Here is a 19,222-nt window from a genome sequence, read left to right on the forward strand (position 1 = left end):
AAACAAGGAAGAATAGTAACTGGCACATATATATCATACCCCCCAGTAATCCACTGTAAAATACTAAATGATTTTTAAGAATCCATCCAGATGTGAAAGTAAAAACAAATAAAAAGTCCTTTAAAAAGCAGTAACCCTGCTTTTCAAATGGCAAGAGTTACTTTCTAAAATGAGTGTGAACACTTCAAAAACAAAAGAAATCCTGATGTCATTAAAAAGACCTTTTTCACTGAGTAAATATTTAGCTGTTAAAAAACAAAAGCACTCTATGAGATCCTACTCATCAATGCTAATTTTAATGAAACTGCAGAAAGGTGAAAGACTCTGCTTCTAGCCTTTAGAAGTTAACAAACTCCAACTGTTTAAATTGTGCAAGACCAAGCGATTCAGATAATCAAGTAGGGTGAACCACAAAAATATCATAACCATAGAAGGGAAAGATTGCAGCTTAAGAACTAAAGATTATTCTGTGAAGGTGATGCCAGCTGCTTTCCTTTAACCTGAAACTATGGCAGCAATCATCCCAGTACAAAAAATACAGCATCAGTAGTTCACGGGACTCAGGATATAATCAACGTAGTTACAAGGGAGAAAAGATAATAATCCAGTCTGCCAGAAAATATTTGCAAAGTAAACATCACTTATGTTGCAGCATCTTATATGGGAGAAAATAAAAAGTAATAGCAATAATGGAGCAATTTAGTATAGACAAGCAAAGGGAAAAAAGTAAAAATCCATCATGGTTTTAGAACGTCCCATATTGTTTTGAGTAGTTCTTAAATGAAACACATATTTTCATATAAAAACACTGTTTGGTTTCAAAGACACAAGAACTGCTACAGTGAGATTTTGAAAGTATGCCCTTACATGCTTGTTTTTATGTTATCTTCAAGTTCCTTGATAGTCTTACCCTGCAGTCTTACTCAGTGGCTTTCATACTGCCTTTCAAAATGGTATTCATTGGTACTTTCTGTCTATTACCACTGCATGTGCTGGATGGACATGCAGTGATAAAATACTATGAGCAAAAGGAATTCATCCTCCACTCTTACATCTGTCTTGCTCACTAATGTATCATTAAAGAATTATTAAAACAATCCAAATTCTGGTTACTTCTAATCACTGTTAAAAGACAACTGGCAACGAGGACATTTTCTTTTTCTGCACTGAAGTACGCAATTTCTTCTTCTTCTTCAGAGAGCATCTACTAATGTTCACTGATGGAAGGATGTCATCCTGGTTATGAACAGCCACTCTATCCATTTCTAAACTAGTTGCACTGCAGCCCTGAAAAGCCATGGAGAGAGCATTATATTATTAGGAAAGATAGTGGCTTGCATTTGTCAGCAGTCTTACACCTTAAGATCCAGAGGTCTAGCAGATGAAAGCTGTTACGAGTAACTTAACTGAAATGAGAGGCTCTCTTTGCAGAAGGATTACCTACAAAATACTTCATAAGATTAGGGTCTGACACTCACTCTGTAGATATCTTCAGCAGAAAACGTACAAAAGAAGAAAAAATATTTAGTGTTTATATCAATATTAGAAAACTGAGAAATGTTGACCTGGTATATATTATATTCACTTACAAATCAGTCGTCCTCGTATAAAAAGTCTCGTGGTGAAGTATTCTCTTCTGAAATCAGTGACAGTATTCTCAATGAGTTCAGAAGGTCCGTGACTTCATTAGCCTTATAGGTATGTATGTGTAAGCACAGGGGCTAAAGGGTGGCTGTGACTTTTACTTCTGAATTCCCCCACCCTTTGGAAACTGCATCCATGGTATCCTAATCTTCACCCAATGTACATATCACTGTTAATACAGTCTTGGAGAATGAAATTAATTTTTGGGATTGATTACTGTTTTTTGCAATGGTCTATTTATAATTCCAGTTCTTTTAAGCAATATGAATATTTGAACATACAGAAGAAGAAAGCATTTTATCCTTTGTAGTAGACATTTCAACCTGTTATCCAAAATCTCTTGACATTGTGTTGTCTTATGTTGAAAATTTGAAAAAGATTCACTGAGTGAAAGCATTCCTAATGCCATTTTATTGGGTTTTTATTTAATAGATGTCATGTATTATAGCATATTGCACAAAGCTAACAAAAAAAAATCCTTTAAAAATGCATAGAAGTCACAAACTAGTAAGATTTCTTGATTTCTAACCCAGCACTCATCTTCGTATTGCTTTTTACATTGCAGGACTGGTAACCAGACAATAGGCAAAAACATAGGGCAATATATGCAATGAAATAAGAAAAAGGATATAATTTTCATATAAAGCTACACATTATCAAATATCCTTAGCCGATGCACTGATAACCTTGTCTCTAAATGCTTTTAGGCCACTTCCTATTAACTCTTGGTAAGCATTTATCAGACAAAGTCCATTGCAACAAATTCCTGTTATTGATCTCCCCTGCTGTTTTTAATCTTTTGTAATGCATTAAATTCCTTTTATCTGTACATGTGCAATTTAGTTACTACTATTGTAATAGCATGTCTGATATCAACGTAAAGTGTGCAGTAGCCAAAAACAGAATTGGCAGTATACAGGATTCTTCAGTATGGCTGAGCTTGCTCCCATTTCCAGTTATTTCGGTAGGGGAATCCTTACTATTTTATTTCTCATTATTGTCTACATAACTTTCTGATGTTTTAAATTCACGTTAATTATCAAGACATATACCTTGCTATCTGCTGCCTACAGTCTGGACTTTTTCCCTTTTTTTTTTTCTGGTTTTAGGAAGAAAATATGGATTTTGCAATAACAACTTAGGTAAAAGGCTCAACAGAAAAAATAATGCAGCTCTCAGGCTAAGCACTCCATTTAGTGCTTTTCAGCTTTAAAGGTGATGTGGGTAATAGTTGCAAAATCAACTGGGCTCTTCATATTCACCTATTACTACCAGATCAAAACAATATTATTTAAATTGAGACTGCAAACAAATACTCTCTCTGCTTTTCTTGTCCTAGTTTCTAACAAATCCCAACAGAAACAGGGTCTTTTATGTTAGCAAGAAGAACCTCTCCCATTCATGAAGGATCCTGAATAGCCAGGAGTGTGACCACTGGGAAATGACAGGCTTCAGTACAACACACATGTTTATCAGAATCTTGCAAAACAAGCTTTCTGAATCTAGTTCAGTATTTTAAGTATCCCAATAAAGCACCAGCGCACTTTGGTATGCAATGCAGTGCAACTCCATTGTTTATAGATGTCATCATTCAAAGAAAAGGAATTTTTATAATTTTAGCAGAAAATATATGTAGGAGTATTTTCTATGTGCTACATTTTCATATAGGATGCCTTTTTCATTCTTCCAGAAGACAATGAAATCTAATTTTGATAAGCAGATAACTAAAACAAATATTTCAGTTTTTCAATGGCTGCTTTTATTGTGCCTTAATACTTTCTCTGGAATTATATGTGTCCATTCAAAACTCACCTTGCCTGGATATGACTGTTTTTAAAGGATATCTCCCACATTCAAAAACCCCTATTCAAACATTGGTTTATCAAGCTCTAAATTTAATTCATTTTTATCAAGAAAGCTCAGCCTTATTTCCTACCTAAGATAGCCTAGAGATTGAATCTCAATCTGTTTGATATTTTCTAGCATATTCTATGGAACCAGAAAATTCACACTGAATCTAGTACTTACTTTGGAATTTAATTTCTTTTTTCCATAAAATTAATTTACCAGAGTCCAATATCTCCTGAAATATATGGCTGTTTTCTTTACACTGTAATAACTGTTCATGACCTACTTGATTTTCCCGTGTTTTTTCATGTACTGCAGCATCCTCTCAGATGGTCTATTTGTCCGATCATCTTTAGTGTCTAAGGAAAGAAAAGAGCTGGGTGACCAGGAAGGTCTGGCTGTACTTTTTAATTTGCTAACACAAGCACTCTCAACTGCATCCTGCCAAAGACGATCAGCCAAGGAATCTACTGTTGGTTTAGGATATGATGTCTATGACTGCAAGAAAAAGGAAAGATAATATCATAAGGAGAGCATGTCTTGGAAGAATGTGCCTTGTTGTGCTAGTGCGTGTAGTGGGCCACTGCAGAAGATATTGTAAGGGGACGGTGTCTTTGAGCAGAACCTAGGCAGAGCATAACCCCAGACCTGGATTGTAGAGACCTGTATGTTAGCATGAAAAACCACTGTACAACCTGTACTGTGACTGTCTTTGACTCATTCCTATGGTAGTGTGTAGGAGCATACCACTCTCAGCAAACTTCAGTGACTGCTGGATGAACTTGGCTGATTAATGGAGAAGCCTGTACATGGTTCCCAGCCAGTATAAGTGGATGATACCATCTACAAACCTTGTTTTACCCTGAGATTAAACAGCATACCTGCATGTAACAGTCCTTTACCTGACAGCAGAAATGATTAATAGATTTGTTTACGTCTAAGAAAATCCTGTAAATCTGTAAGCACCACAATGGTGATGCACCTCACCATGGACAGGGTCTGCAAACTGTGACATGATCAACACGAAAGGGCTCATCTGATGCTGCAACAACCAGCGTTCCCAGCATCACCAGAGTGTCAGATTGTTACTATTTTTTCTATTACTTCTATTAACATAAGAAGGGACATAAGATTATTATTACTTTTTGTATCACTTTATTGCTATCCCCTTTTCTACTATTTCTATGCTTTGCTCAATAAATTAGTTAATTAGCCTTGGGTGTCTATGTCTTTATTCTTGAGATCCAAAAAGAACCAGTACCTCCTCAGTGAAAAACATGAGGGTTTATAAACAGATATATAAGTGTACCTCAATATTGATAGGACCTCCTTGTCAGAAGGGCCAGTGTTAAATCACCCATTTTTCCTGAGTGAAACTAAAATTGTGTCCCCTTTAGATCTGATGCTAATTATTCTTCTTTTCTGTGTAGACAAACTGTCATATACTAATTCTGTGAGTTTGCTATACAGCACAAATGAGCATTACTAAGTGACAGTGAATTTAAAAAATCACGTTAAGGGAAAAACTCAGTATTTTCACACATCACTAATAAGACTTTTGACTATGTTCTCTGTGATATTGGCAGAATAGATCAGATATTGATCATTAGCCAATTGCCAAGAAGGCCTCAGGCAAGAACAGCATCAAAAGCACACTTTAACCACAAGAAGCTTCTATATGCAAATTAAAGGGAAGTAGGAACACACATGAACAAGTTATAGATTATCCATGGATTTTTACTTTTTTTTTTCTCTACAGCTATAGACAGTTATGTGGAAAAGTTTCTACCTTTTTCTCATGATGGGGTTTTTGTAGTTTGTTTTTTATTATACAGGAATCAATTACAATGCTAGCATATAGGGCGAGTTTAATGAACAATTTCGGAACAACAGAAATGTTGACACCTGTGTACTAGACCTAAATTTTCACTTCTGTTCAAACTGCAATATTTCAGGGTTTGGAAACTTGTGGTAACTAAAATTGTAGGTTTGTTTCATAAATCACTCCGTCCATTTCAAGAATCATTATAAATTATCCCAGGTAAAATGGAAAAAGTGGAGATTTAGAGCACTGATCTACTATAACCTCAGTTATCACTTGAGGATAACACATTTTGTGTTATTTTTCCTTTTTCCCCTGTCTGCAGTACGTACAAATACAGTTACTACAGAGCAGAAGGCATATGGAGTAAGTTTTCTTGGGGCAACAGGTTCATCCACTGGAGACCTAAGAAGTGCTTACATAAAAAAGTAGATCTGTTCTTATTGTGTACGCAGAGCAAAACCTACAAATTTACATCATAAAAATAGCTGTTAGTGCTTTGTTCTCTAGCTGGACCTAGAGTTGTGTATCTTTAAAGGAATGAGTTGGATTTCAGTGTTTAATAAATTTGAATCCATTACCACCAGCTCAATCTCATTACCTTCAAACGTTGTGTTAAGGCTTCTGTACCTGAGAGGTACAGAAGTACTCTGGAACAGCAGTTCTTCAGCTTTTCCTGATTAACTCCATGTGTGAAACCCTCGGTTTCTGCAATAAGAGAGATAACTGGAATAAGGCATTTTCTGGAATCAGAGAAATCGCTGACAAAATTAACCAAGATGAGTCAAGCCACTTTAAATTGACACTTTACCTTATTCTAAATAAGTTTTCCTGTATAGGAATTTGAACCTTAAGTTGTAGTTTGAAATCAATGGAGTTACAGTGAACTTGAGTGAAAAAGAAGTTTTGTCTCTCATAAGAATGTTCTGGAATGTTTTGATTATGTTTGATAATATTTTGCTCTATTGTAATTATTCTCTTTTCTCATTTAAAAAAAAAAAAATTTCAACTAGAAAATATAAAAATAAAATGCTGACAGAGGAAAATTTTGCTAAATGGCCATGGCCTGTAAACAAAAGTAGTTTTCAATTAACTGTTTCTACAGAAAAATCCCATGTGTGTCAAACGTTAATTGTAATACAGCAGAAGCTCATTGTCTGAGAAGAAAGAAACCTGTTGTCATGCTTATCTCCTATATTTTGTATTAAGAGCTACTGTCTAGAAAAGAAGATCTGGGTTACGTACATAACCAAATTACAGATGTTAAATGAGTTACAAACCTTTATAGCAGAACAGACCACTTATTCCTGCTTCACCTGATATATCTATAGAATGCTTTATTCTGATTTGACCACTTATTCCAGTTTTACCTACCTGGACGATATTTTTGTAAGTATTAAACTTGTTAAGTACTGAACATGATGCTAAGTACAAGAAATAGAACTTGTCCTTTCAAAACACTGGCTCTGTTTTCCATCATGTTAATTCATATCCCTGTACAATCTCCTAAAACAGAGCTATGTTTGCCTCTTGGTATTGTTGACTGAAGAGACTGTTTAGATTATAAATTTAAATATTTTATCAAAATGCACTCTTTGTGGTTACAGAAAAGTGTCTGTTTTAAAAAAAAAGAGGCTTGAAAATGAGCCAAAGATGTTATAAATGGACTTTGAAAAATGCGTAGGCAATGCTATCTGAGAGTAGTGAAACTACAACAAACTGGACAGTTTATGAAATAGGGATTCAGCCTAGTTCCCAGAATGTTTTCTATTGATGTTCATGGCTTTGGGGTCAAGCTTCTTTTACGGATATCTTTGTATAAGGCAGAATTTCTGTGGATCCGTTTTTGTAAATTCACAAGGCCATAGTTCCCTCCCTCCCACCCCAAATTCTTCTTGAAAAAGATGAAAGTTGAAACTCAGGATGTTTCTGATTTTGTCTTACATGTGAAAGCAGTAGGTCTCTGCTACTCCTGACCTTATTCACTTAGCCCTTATATATTTTTAAGAAACAGTGTACATTGCTGTTTGGAGTGGAGGAAAGGAATTGCTCCCTTAACAGTCTGCTACCTTTGGATGAAGCATAACATATCTGGTCAGCAGTTTGTTACTCCAACAGGAGTTGAGAATCTAAGGGAAGTTTCTTGCTATGAATTTGTACCATAGTCATTCATGAAGCAAAATCTTTTATGCAGGATTTTTTCTCTCATTTCAAGCATCATGTAGAATGGAATAATTCACATCAAACCAAGTAATATCTTAGACAGCTAGCAATTCATAGATTAAGGTAGGATTAGCTGTGACAAGAGCAAAGGAGGGAGTGAAAAAGAAAGAAAGAAGCAAAGAAGGAAAGACAGAGAACAAGAGAGAAAGAAAGGAGGAAAAGGAAAGGGGAAGGAAAAAGAGGAAAAGGAAAGAGAGGGAGAAGATGCAGGGGAAGGGAGAAAAGACTAACAGTCAATGAGTGTCTTAAGAGAAGCATCCATAAAACATACAGTAGGTTTGACAATCATGGAAAAGCTGAGTTAGAATGAGAAAAAGAGAGAATGTAATGTCCATAGTCTTATCCATCCTTGATCTATTTTTACAGTCAATTTAGCTGAGCTAGTGCTGACCACAGTTTAACTGTAAGAACTGGCAATAAGAAACCAAGGTCAGCAGTCATTCATTTGTCTGGGGTTAATTCCAGACCAGTTCACCTAAACTGATTTCTTAGGTCTGTTTGCTGAAATAGTGCATTTCAAGTGTGCATATAAATTTTGTCTGATATTTAACAGCAGATTTTCAGAGGAGTTCAACTATCATATGGGATCCTCAAAGGAATTTTGTAGAAAAGCTGAATACTATGAAGTTTTGAAATCTAAACTATAAACAGCAAAGCAGAAAACATCTTTAAAAGTATCTTTGCATTGAAGAAAAAGGAATTGTGAAATTGCCATTAATTTATTACTCGCATTTGACTCCATCTTTGAAATAGGAAGCTAGAAGGATGCAAGTGAAAAGTAATTTGTTTGTTTTCTGTTTGGTAATTTACACAGTCATTTACTTTGTTCAACTTGTAACAAAACCCTGCTGACTCAGAGTACTAGCATTCTTAATGGTTTTACTGAATTAAAACCATATATGCTATGTACAAATCACTAGACCATTAGGACTCAAATCTCTGGTATTTATAAAGCAGGGGAATTACAGGAAAACATCAGTAAAAGTAATTGAACAACTCTAGGGAAGAGCCTGACAAATAAAGTGTAACAACTGTTTTGCTGAAAATAGAAATTTCTAGTAAATAAATAGTAAATGTAACTTAATCCCTCCTGAAATAATAAGTGAAAACTCTAGACACCTGGAAAGGCTTAAAAACTGAAACACAGCTTAAAAGAGCACAACACTGATTTCCTTTTTCTTATACAAAATAAGGGTCATTTGTACAATTGTCAGTTTTATACTGAATAAAATTTTAGAATATATTTTCAGGCATTATTTGCATGCTCAATTCCATGTACAAGTCTAGGACAAATTCTGACTTTTTGCCACACAGAAAGTTAAGAAAAATCTACTAAAGGCAATTGTAAAATGCTTTCTTCAAAAACACATTGTCTCCTGCTTTCTACTCCTTGAAACTCTGAGGCACATGTGGGATTTGCTGTGCCAAAAGGTTATCCAGGAACCTTAGGAAAGATGCAAATGTTTCTTCATTTTCCAGGCACTGCCTACAGGCACATAATTTTCTATCAATCACAAGTAAAACTCCTCTATTTGTCATTGGATAAGGCAGTTATAGTAAATCAGAATCTGTTTTCCCAAAGAGCTCTTGAGAATCGGAGAAAGCCTGTTCTTCATGGAAAGGTACACAACAATCTTTTCTTTTAAGTACCTTTTTTGAAAATGGCATTCAAATGTCTGAAATTACAAAAAAGGGGTTTTTTTCCTCCTCTTCGTATTTCATATAGTTAGATCGAGAGTAACTGCTCAGCTAGGGAACAATAGAACCACATAACATTACAGCAGCATTATGCGTTCAATATCATTTCCAGCTTAATAATGCTGGCACCTGTGATGGCAATAGAAAAAAAGAAAGCTCTGTATCTATATGCAACAGAACCATTACGTCACCCATTGATTTCAGTGGATAACTATTCAGGACTTACTTTGTCAAGGGATGTTGCTTTGTTTTCTTGATAAAACAGATCACTCTGGTTTCAAAGGCTAAAACTCACATTGAGTTTTATGTAGGTTTACTTGGTGGCACCATTTCACACTCATCTCTGACGTGGGGCTCCAGCTGTTGCAGCTCCTAGATAGGAGTTGTTTCTATAGGAAGCTACAGTGTTTTGCTCCTCATTGACCAAACTATCACATTTCCCTCAGCAAATTCTCCACTAGGAGAGAATGTAACTCATCAATCTTTCTGCAGGTGCAGAAATATCAGTCTTACATAAAATTTTGCCTGTTGTACACTGTCTCCCTTGTGCAATTTTAAATGTTGCATAAATATATTCTCAGTGCTATTAACTCTACAATATAACCTTGGAAATAAATGAACAGGAAAGTAGTGGAATAAAAAAAATCAGAAATTATGCTGCATATCTTTTCAAACAATTAAACTGCCATCTTAAAATGCAGCACACTAATTAAAGGTTTTGTGAAAGTCTAATTTGTCTCTTCCAAGGTTATGCAAGGAAACGGTAAAAACCAATTTTAATTCAGGGCTTTCAATGAAGTAATAAAAATAAGGCCATTTATTTGTAAGGGGTCCAAGGCCATAAGCAACATTTTGGTGATCTGCAAGCTCTCAGGCCTAATTGCAGCATTCTTTAGTGGCTGGTAACTAAAGATCAATATTTTGTGATAACACAAGCAAAAAAGATTTAATTTTGTCACATGCATGCAATCAGAGCTTTCTGGTTATTCTACAAACAGAGGCTGAAGAGATCTTTTTTTTCCATGCTGAGAAAAGGTTGGTTTATTACATCCTAAAGAAGAAACAGATTACCTTATATTTAATAATTGCTCATTCAGTTTATTATAAAGGAAATAACAGCTTCATATGTGGATCCCACCATCCTACATGAAAAGCCAATACAAAAATACAGTGAGTAATTACTCTCTGAAGGGTAGATACAGATTCTTTTTGACAAGTTGGTAATTGTGTTCATTATAAGGCAACATCAAGTTGTTAATTTAATTTTCCACAACTGGGAAAAGGTGAGGCATCTTTTAAAAGAATGTATCACTAGTACAATGTAATGATTTCCTTATACCCTCCTATTATTATATTAATTTGTTTATATTTAATCTTTTCCCCAACTAGTAGTAATTAAATATTGAAATAAAACTGTACAATTCAGGAGCATTCTCAGCATGTAAATTATCATGAGGTAAGGATTTTTTTACATCACAAGTATTATTGCTAATAAATAGACAAATTGAACTTCTAATATACCTGTAATATACATATAAGAGCAGACTGTTCCCTAGCTATTTTTGAAAACATCTCTTTTATTTTTAATTCAGGAATATAAAGTTATATATAAAGCTTAGTCCATTAAATTATATTCATGGATACTACTAGATTTTGTCCTTAAAAGGTTGTTGGTGATACTAGACTTTAAAAAGAACATTATGATGACTAAAATATAACTCTTGCAAGTGCAAATATTGTAAGTAATCTATATAAATCCATAGATGCATACAGGTCTGGCAGATGTGTCTGCATCAGTGAGAATCCTGGACCACTCTATATATTTTCCTAGATTATTAGATTTAAAAAGTATTTAATCCAATTCAACATGTTAAGTATTTCTATGTAAACCAAGTAGCTGGACAAAGAAACAGAAATCAGTTGTTTGTAGCCACATATAAACTGATTTTTCATTTCAACAGGCAAACAAGCCAAAATTAAAACATCCCCCTTTACTCTAAATTGTGAGAAATTAACCACTTTTATTTATCAATCTTTTGCCAAAAGAAACAAACTTTCACTTCACTGTCACTTCCCCTCATGATTAAACAAATATAAATGAAGTGAAACAGTCAACTCTTTCAGATGTACAACAGTATGTTTCTTTTCAGGTTTTCTGAGAAGTTTAGAGAAAAATAATAAGACCATATTCACAAAGCTGCCAGATGAGAATGAAAAGTTATTTTACACTTTTTTTTTTTTATCAATTGCTTACTAGTAAGTGCACTCAAATTCAATTCTTTTCCTCTGAGTGCTCAAACTCCAGCTCTCACTTCCCAAGATGCCAAACAAGTTAAAAATAGATTGGGAAACCAGGAGAGGAAGTGTCCTTAATCTCTCCTGTCTAGTTTGTTCTATCTTGTATAAATAATTCAATATTCATTGCAGTTAGGAATGAAGGCTAGGTGCCGCCGCTTTCCAAACAGCATCAGACTGGACTCATTCTCACTTTCTCATTCTATATTCCAGTGACTAAGTACATTATCTGAAAGACAGAAGAATCAGAAGAAGGAAAGTGGGAGATTACTGATTAGCGTATCCTATGTAAGAAACTAATAGATTTAAGAGATAAGAAAGCATACTTGAAGTCTTTATCCTGACAGAAAAAAAATTCCAGCATATGGCTCCCACAGGCCCCATAGAATTCTCTACATAAATCCATTCTTTATCTGAAGATAATGATTTCATTAAATTACAGGTTAAAACCAAGTTACTTGAAAGTAAAAAATTAATTTATTTAGGGAAGTAATACAGAACCTATGGTAAGTGGAAATGGGATAAAATCCAAAATAAGTCATCCAAGAATCATTGAATCAAATTAGCCTCATATCTATAGCCTATAACATAAGTGGGGAAATAACAATATAGTTAATCTATCAGACATATGGTGAAACATCTGATACAATACCAATGGGAATTAACAAGTGGGAGAACATGATAGCTGGTGCAAGAATTGTGTGGTGGATAGTGAACTGACTGAAAAACAGCTGGCAACTGACAGATCTGAGAAGGGGATAATCAAGCTGGGATCAACTACTAATAGAGTTAGTCAAGGATTAGTCATGGTACAGATCTTGTTTAATATTTTCATTACATTTCACGCAGACACAAAAAGTAAAGGTTAGCTGATAAAATTTTTTAGTAACAGTGTGAAGCAGACCACAGCTTGATACAGAAGTAACTGGAAGAATATAGTGGTGAACAACACTAAAGCTAGTTGTTACACTTAAGGAGGAAAAAAAAGTAAGTTCTGCTCTAAACAGTTGGAAGAAAAGAAACAAAGTGTGACGTGGCTGGGTTATTGTTCACAATAACATGACACATGCATCAAACAGCAAACACAATTCAAAGATGTACATGATTAGGTCCCCAGAGTACTGTATGCCATATGAAGTAAGACAAAAAGGTCTTGTCTTGTTTAATTTAGTAGAATGAACTGAGATGTGGTAAGATTGCTCTACATAAATAGATGGAGTGGTTAGGGGTAAACACAAGAGAAGAAGAAAAGTTATTTAAAATGTTGACCTAATAAAAATATTTCTAGATGGGCCATAGATACATTTGGAAATTAGAAGTTGTAATCATCAGAGCTGCCAGAATATTCTGTAACAGCTTTCCAATAGGAGTAGCAAGGGCAATAAAACAAACTAGTTTTAAGGTAAAGCATGTTTCAGAAATAAAAATGTTGTATATAAACATCTGTTTCAACTAATGCTTGCCAAAACACAGAAAGTATCCAATAAAACTTTGCCTAGTATTCTTGCCAATCTGCCCAATGAATTGCAGGAGAGCAGGGATTTTTAGGATCTATGACTATGAGACAACTCCATGACAACTGATTTGGGACTGGGGACTTCAGAAGCAATGAGAGCCTCAGTTTGAGATGATTATCTGCTTTTTAAAATTCAAAAGCAACCTGGTAGTTCAGGAAGTTCAATACTGCATTTTCAGATTCCCCTTTGTGGTGACGTTTACACTGAGCTCTGGAAAATTTCTGGGTCACAGAAAAAAAAATGCATTTTCTATCAGTCAGTTATGAGAATGAAGAGAATGAAGGTTAGTTTTAAGCACTAAAACTCCTTGGGGGAGGAGGATGACCCTAAATGTTTTCCTGTTCTAGCTTACTTAACAGATACTGATTTCAGGGGGGATAAGATTCCTCCACCTGACTGCCATTCAAAATATAGTAGAAAGGGCTGCAGCAGTTTAGATTTGGCAACTAAGGATAATCCTTACACAGAGCAAGCAGAACATTTGGTCAAATTTTCTGTGTAAAGAAGAAATTACATCAGGTGATAGGCCTGCAAGAACTTGCAGGTAGTAAAAAATACAGACACTGAGCAAATGTTTATACTCTTTTCAGCAAAACCCGTTACAGAACTGGCCATGGATCCAAGGGACAGCAAGGAACAAAACACATACAGAATAATGTTCAGATGTTTTGACAGTCTACAGTTCCTCTCAAATCAAAACAGCAAAATTTAGTTATACTGGAATTAGGTCTTCATTGACATAAGACACTGATCAGATTTGAGCAACTAATGTCATCTACCTGATCTTGTGCAAAGCATTTGACACTGTCCCGCACAACACCCTTGTCTCTAAACTGGAGACACATGGATTTGATGGATGGACCACTTGGTTGCCTCAGGAACAGCTTTGAGAGAGAGAGAGAGAAGAGATTGCCAAGTAGCACATCCAGCTTAACGGTATGCACTCAGAACAGTGCACCTTGTCCTCTGATGTGTTGTGTCAGGTGCAGAGGCAGAAACTGGACCAGTTTTCTAATATGTTTCCAAACTCTATGGGTATCTACATCACCATGAAAAGAGTGCCCAGATTAATCTTTTCTGCTCCATGAGGAAAGTGTCACTATCTTTCCAGATATATCTTTGGCTCCTCATATTGTTATTTTAGATGGTTGCTTTATAACCAGTTTAATTTGGCTTTATTACCATAGGTGTAGCACTATGTTCTCATGGCATTAAAGAACATGGCACCAAAGTATGCTGTCTGAAATTAAAAGCTAATGAAATATTCAAATATAGTCTCCACAACCATAGCATACTATAGTATTTATTTCCATACCATAGAAAGACATTGTTATGCTTCTTCATACTGAGGGCATTTATGACTTTCCAATAACAGGTATTTACTCATTTACATTCATTGGGTTAATAAAAAATTATGGCCAATTTTGTATGACGAATTCAACAAAGGCAAAGCACTTGCACGATTCATATGCGAATCATCAATATAGTATTTCATTAAAGGGTGGCTTCTAAACAATGCTTATAATAAGACATATTAAATATGAAAGTGAATATACAAAACCAGGTTGAAAGCAAAGAGGATCATACTAATTAAAATTTATTGCTGAACAGTTTGCCCCTTAAATCTAAACATGAACTATAAAGGTAAGGTTTGATGATTTTTTGCGATTAGTGAATTTCACTACCTTAAGTAAACCTGTTTTAGCTCTCATTATATACAAGTAGGATTGCTCATGTAGTCAGCTGCCACATTTCAAATGTAGGAAACACAATATAGAAGTGAGATGATAAAACTTAATGTAAGATCAGCAGCCATAGCATACTAACCACCCACCTATCAAAAACCCAACACATTTCAGGGAAAAAAATGTTCTTATACAAGAGAGTCTGATCAACATTTTAGTGTGTGGTGGGTTAACCTTGGTCAGCAGCCAGATGCCCACCCAGCCATTCTCTCACTCCCCCTCTAGAACTGAACTGAGGAGAAAATAAGATGGACAGAGATAAAGACAGTGAGATCACTTACCAGTTACCATGGCAAAACAGGCTCAACATCATTCCTTCATTCCTGAGTCCTCTACCCACTGTCCCTCATCCCAAGTGGCACAGGGGGATGGGGAATGGGGTTTGTAGCCAGTCCATAACAGTTCCTCTCTGCCACTCCTTCCTCCTCACATCTTTCCCCTGCTCCAGTGTGGGTCCTCTCCAAAAGCAGCAGTCCTTCAGGTTAAACCAGCTCCAGTGTGCATCCTTCACAGGCCATAGTTCTTTCAGGTAATATCCACCTGCTCTGGCATGGTCCCCTCCACAGGCTCCAGGGAAATACCTGCTCCCCTGTGATCTCTTCCAGGGGCTGCAGGGGAATCTCTGCTCCAGCACTTGGAGCACCTCCTCCTCCTTCTTCTTCTGTGACTCTGGTGCTCACAGGGCATAATTAAGTTGAAAGAAACTGTATTTATATCATGTGATAAAATACAAAATCAAGTCCAAGAATTATTCCCTTTTCAGGATCTGTTTTTATTAAGTGTGCAATCTATGACAGTATACTTATAGAAAAGGGTCAGCCTAACAGAACTTGAAATTTGATATCTGAACAGGTCTAAAATTACTTATCGAGCCTATTACCTGGATGAATATGCTAGATGGTGTAGAAGATTTCAATGTACATTTAGAAAAAGCACCTTCTTGTGTGAAATGTTAATTTTATATAAAACAGCCCAATGTGTATTTGTCCTGCTTCGGTTAACCTAAGCATGGAGAAACAACTGTATGATAGAAAGAGTTATCAATGAAATGGTAAATAAAAGACAATAATCTGAAAATTGCAGTGACATTCAAACATTCTCCTCTTTCTGTGAATCAATAACAACAAAAATTTTGTTAGATGATTTATCATCTTTTCATAACTAAGCTTTGTTATTGTTGTCTGATGATGAGAATATGATGTCAGGGGTATGAATAATGTCATGAAACATAAGATAAATTAAGGTTATTATTTATGGTCAACAGAAACACAGTATTAAGAGAAGCTAGTCTTGTATATTTTCTGTGACTGTAATTAACCATGTGCCAAGAGCTGTTACAAACTATTTATATTCTTTTAAATTCAGGAGTAGATGAAAGCCTCAATGAAGTCGGGAATATCAGGGGACTGTACAGCTTAATCCATCTCACATGAGATGGCGCATGTATGATGTCAGCCAATAATGAGGGGGAGAGGACAGAAAGTTCTCTTTCCACCTTGAGTTCTTGTCTCCAGTAAATCTTCATCTGAAAATGTTCAAAAAATAAAGCATCAGTGTCACACAGGCTTTCAGCTAACCTGCATCACAGTGACAGGTGAATGTCCTGTAACATGGAGAAAGTCCACATAAAATTATTTGACATGGGAAAAGCTTGCAAGGTGAAGGCCTAACCATCTTTGGAAATGCTGGCCTATTTCTTACCCACTGCTGCTTTGAGATCTCATTCCAGGACTCCAAACAAATCTGAAATTTCCCACATTTCAGAGGAAAACACTGTTGCAGTCTAAATCTCAGAAAAATATGAAACCAGGACTGTGTATATTAAAGACAGGAAGCATGCAAAGGAAGATTTGTCTTTTTTTTATTCTTTCCCTCCCACCTCCCATAACCTTGGGAAGAGGAAGAACTAGGTTAAACAATTTAAATCAGCTATGTGGACTGAAAAAAGTCACCTCTCTTAAGCTTCTCCCATCTGTGTGAATGAATTGGCATGCCAAGAACAAAAGCCTTACTGCATACTTAGCATGTCATTGACATCAATAGTCCTCATTTTGACAGCTGTTGCAGTGACAGTTGTGCATGTGGAAAGAATTTGAAGAACACCAGCTTCACCAAAAGGTACGATCCCATTAAGCTGACCTAGAGCAACCTTCCTTGTTCTTCAAACCTGGTTGAGAAACAAAGGTTTCTATGTTTAGCATAACACTATAGCTGTGCAAAATGAATCCACTCTGAAAGAAAAGTTTAATATATGTATTCATGTGCAGACACACACATACACATGAACAAAATGTATATTCTGGGGACTTAAGACATTTTACTTGAGATGATTGTACGTCTCTAAATGTTACTTTTCCATGAGAAAATGGGTCACGAGTTTCTGTTTTACTACCTGAGAAAACTCAAATGCTAATTCACTTCCAAATTTTGAGTATAAGTACAAGTAATCAATTTTCTTATTATTTTTCTTGGAAATATAATGTGATGTGTTCAAAAAGGGGCACTAGACATGCATCAAATCTTGACAGATTTGCTTGTAATTCAGATTTTTATATATTTTCCCATTTGACTTCAAGCATTAATTTTCTTGATAAGTCCTATGAAAATTACTCTAATTACTTTGAGAAAAGACTTATAATTAGGCCTTCTGAAAACTGTGGGAAATTGCTACAGTTATTTTGGGGGGATAAACAAATCTAACTTCATTTACAGTGGCTAGTAATATTTGGATGCACCTCTGGTGCAATGAACTCAGGACAGAAATCAACTTATTAAAAATGTATTTCCTCCCTCACTTCATACAAGTACAACCAAGTGCAATTTTTAGAAATGTTACCTTTTTTTAAACAAAGTGGTGTATTACAGTCCTGTGTCCCCATCTCTATTCATTGAAAATTTCCTCCATGCGCTGATCCACACCTTATTTGTAGGAATGGAACAGAAAAGCAAGAAAAGTTTAAAAGAAAAAGGTTACCTGCAACTGCATGGAAGGCAGCATGGCAGCTGAGAAAGATTCTGTAGCATTACCTCCAAGCAGAGTACTATTCCTACTCTGTAAGTAGTGTTACTGAATCTGACCTGGGCACTGCATAGACCGTTATAAAACTTAAATTCCACATCTAAATTATAGAGGAGAAGTAGCCTATAGGCTTAGCTTTGAACTAAATTAACCAACTGTCAACTTTGCTTCGCAAATAGTGCATCCTAAAAGCTGGCTCTGGGTAATTTCTACTGATTGACCCAGTAAGAAGAAGGGAAAGGGGGAATGTATGGCCTATACTTCAGAATTCCCTCAGTAATATATCTATCCAGAATATATAGGAAACCCAGAATTCCATCTGACTGTGTTGCCTCAAGGGCTGTATACCTTGTACCATTTGTTTGTAACAAGGTCACATGGCTAACAATAAAGACGCAAGAAATCCTGGTGTCCTTCTTAAAAACTGAGACAAGGATAGTAAGATATTTAGGTGTTCCTAAATTAACGATTTTCTTTTTTTTCAAAATATTTAAAATGCATTTTATTTTCCTACAATAGTATTTTTTTTTAATCCCTATTATTTTGTTCCAAAACAGAACCATTTTTTTCACAGAAATGATGACATTTAGCTAGCTGCAATAATGGCCCCTAAAAACATATCATCACTCTTCAGAAGCAACCTGTTCCTCCTACTCATCCTTATCACTCATGCTTGGGTGTTTCCAGATGAGCTGACACATTGGAGGAATTCAGCAGTCACAGACTGCCTCCAGCTCAGCAGAGCTCTTAAATCACTTACTGTGTTCGTGTGGCATTTCTGATATCCACAGGGAGATCCTGTAGGCTGGTCCAGCCACTGTGAAGTAAACAACATTCAGCTTCTCTGCCCAGCTCACCCTCCAACCTCCACGCTGTGTCCAGCTACAGCACTGTGCCCCTCTTTTTGGAGATATGTCTTTTTTTTTTTTTCTGTTATGTAGGTGGAATTCCTTCTGTTGCCATTGTCGCTGCTGTCTTTACAGGCCTTATTTGTTTTAGAAGTGCTGTGGGTGCCAAAAAAGCACTCTGGCTACTTGTATGGGCCATATTTCTTTTGCAAATAGCACACTCCTAATAAATGTCAGGCTTAGAATTTCAGATACTGGAAACAGAAACCAGCAAATCTTGCATGTGAAAGGATAATGAACCTTACTATATCAAGCCCTCAACTTCTGTTTGGCCTATAGCACATCTTTCACAAAACTATACAGTTCTGATGTTAAGCTCTTACATAGCATGAAATTCACCAGATCTCTAAACAAATTGCTCCAATATAATTACCTTTGTCATTAAAAACCTGTGTTTCATTTTGTACCCATTCTTTAGTTTCAACTTTCAATCTCTGAATCTAGTCTTTGAATTCTGTTTTTTCTGACAAGTTAAGGAATTATCTTCAGTCAGAAATATGTTC

The sequence above is a fragment of the Strix aluco genome, chromosome 1 (assembly GCF_031877795.1).
Source record: "Strix aluco isolate bStrAlu1 chromosome 1, bStrAlu1.hap1, whole genome shotgun sequence".
In the NCBI taxonomy this organism is placed as follows: Eukaryota; Metazoa; Chordata; class Aves; order Strigiformes; family Strigidae; genus Strix; species Strix aluco.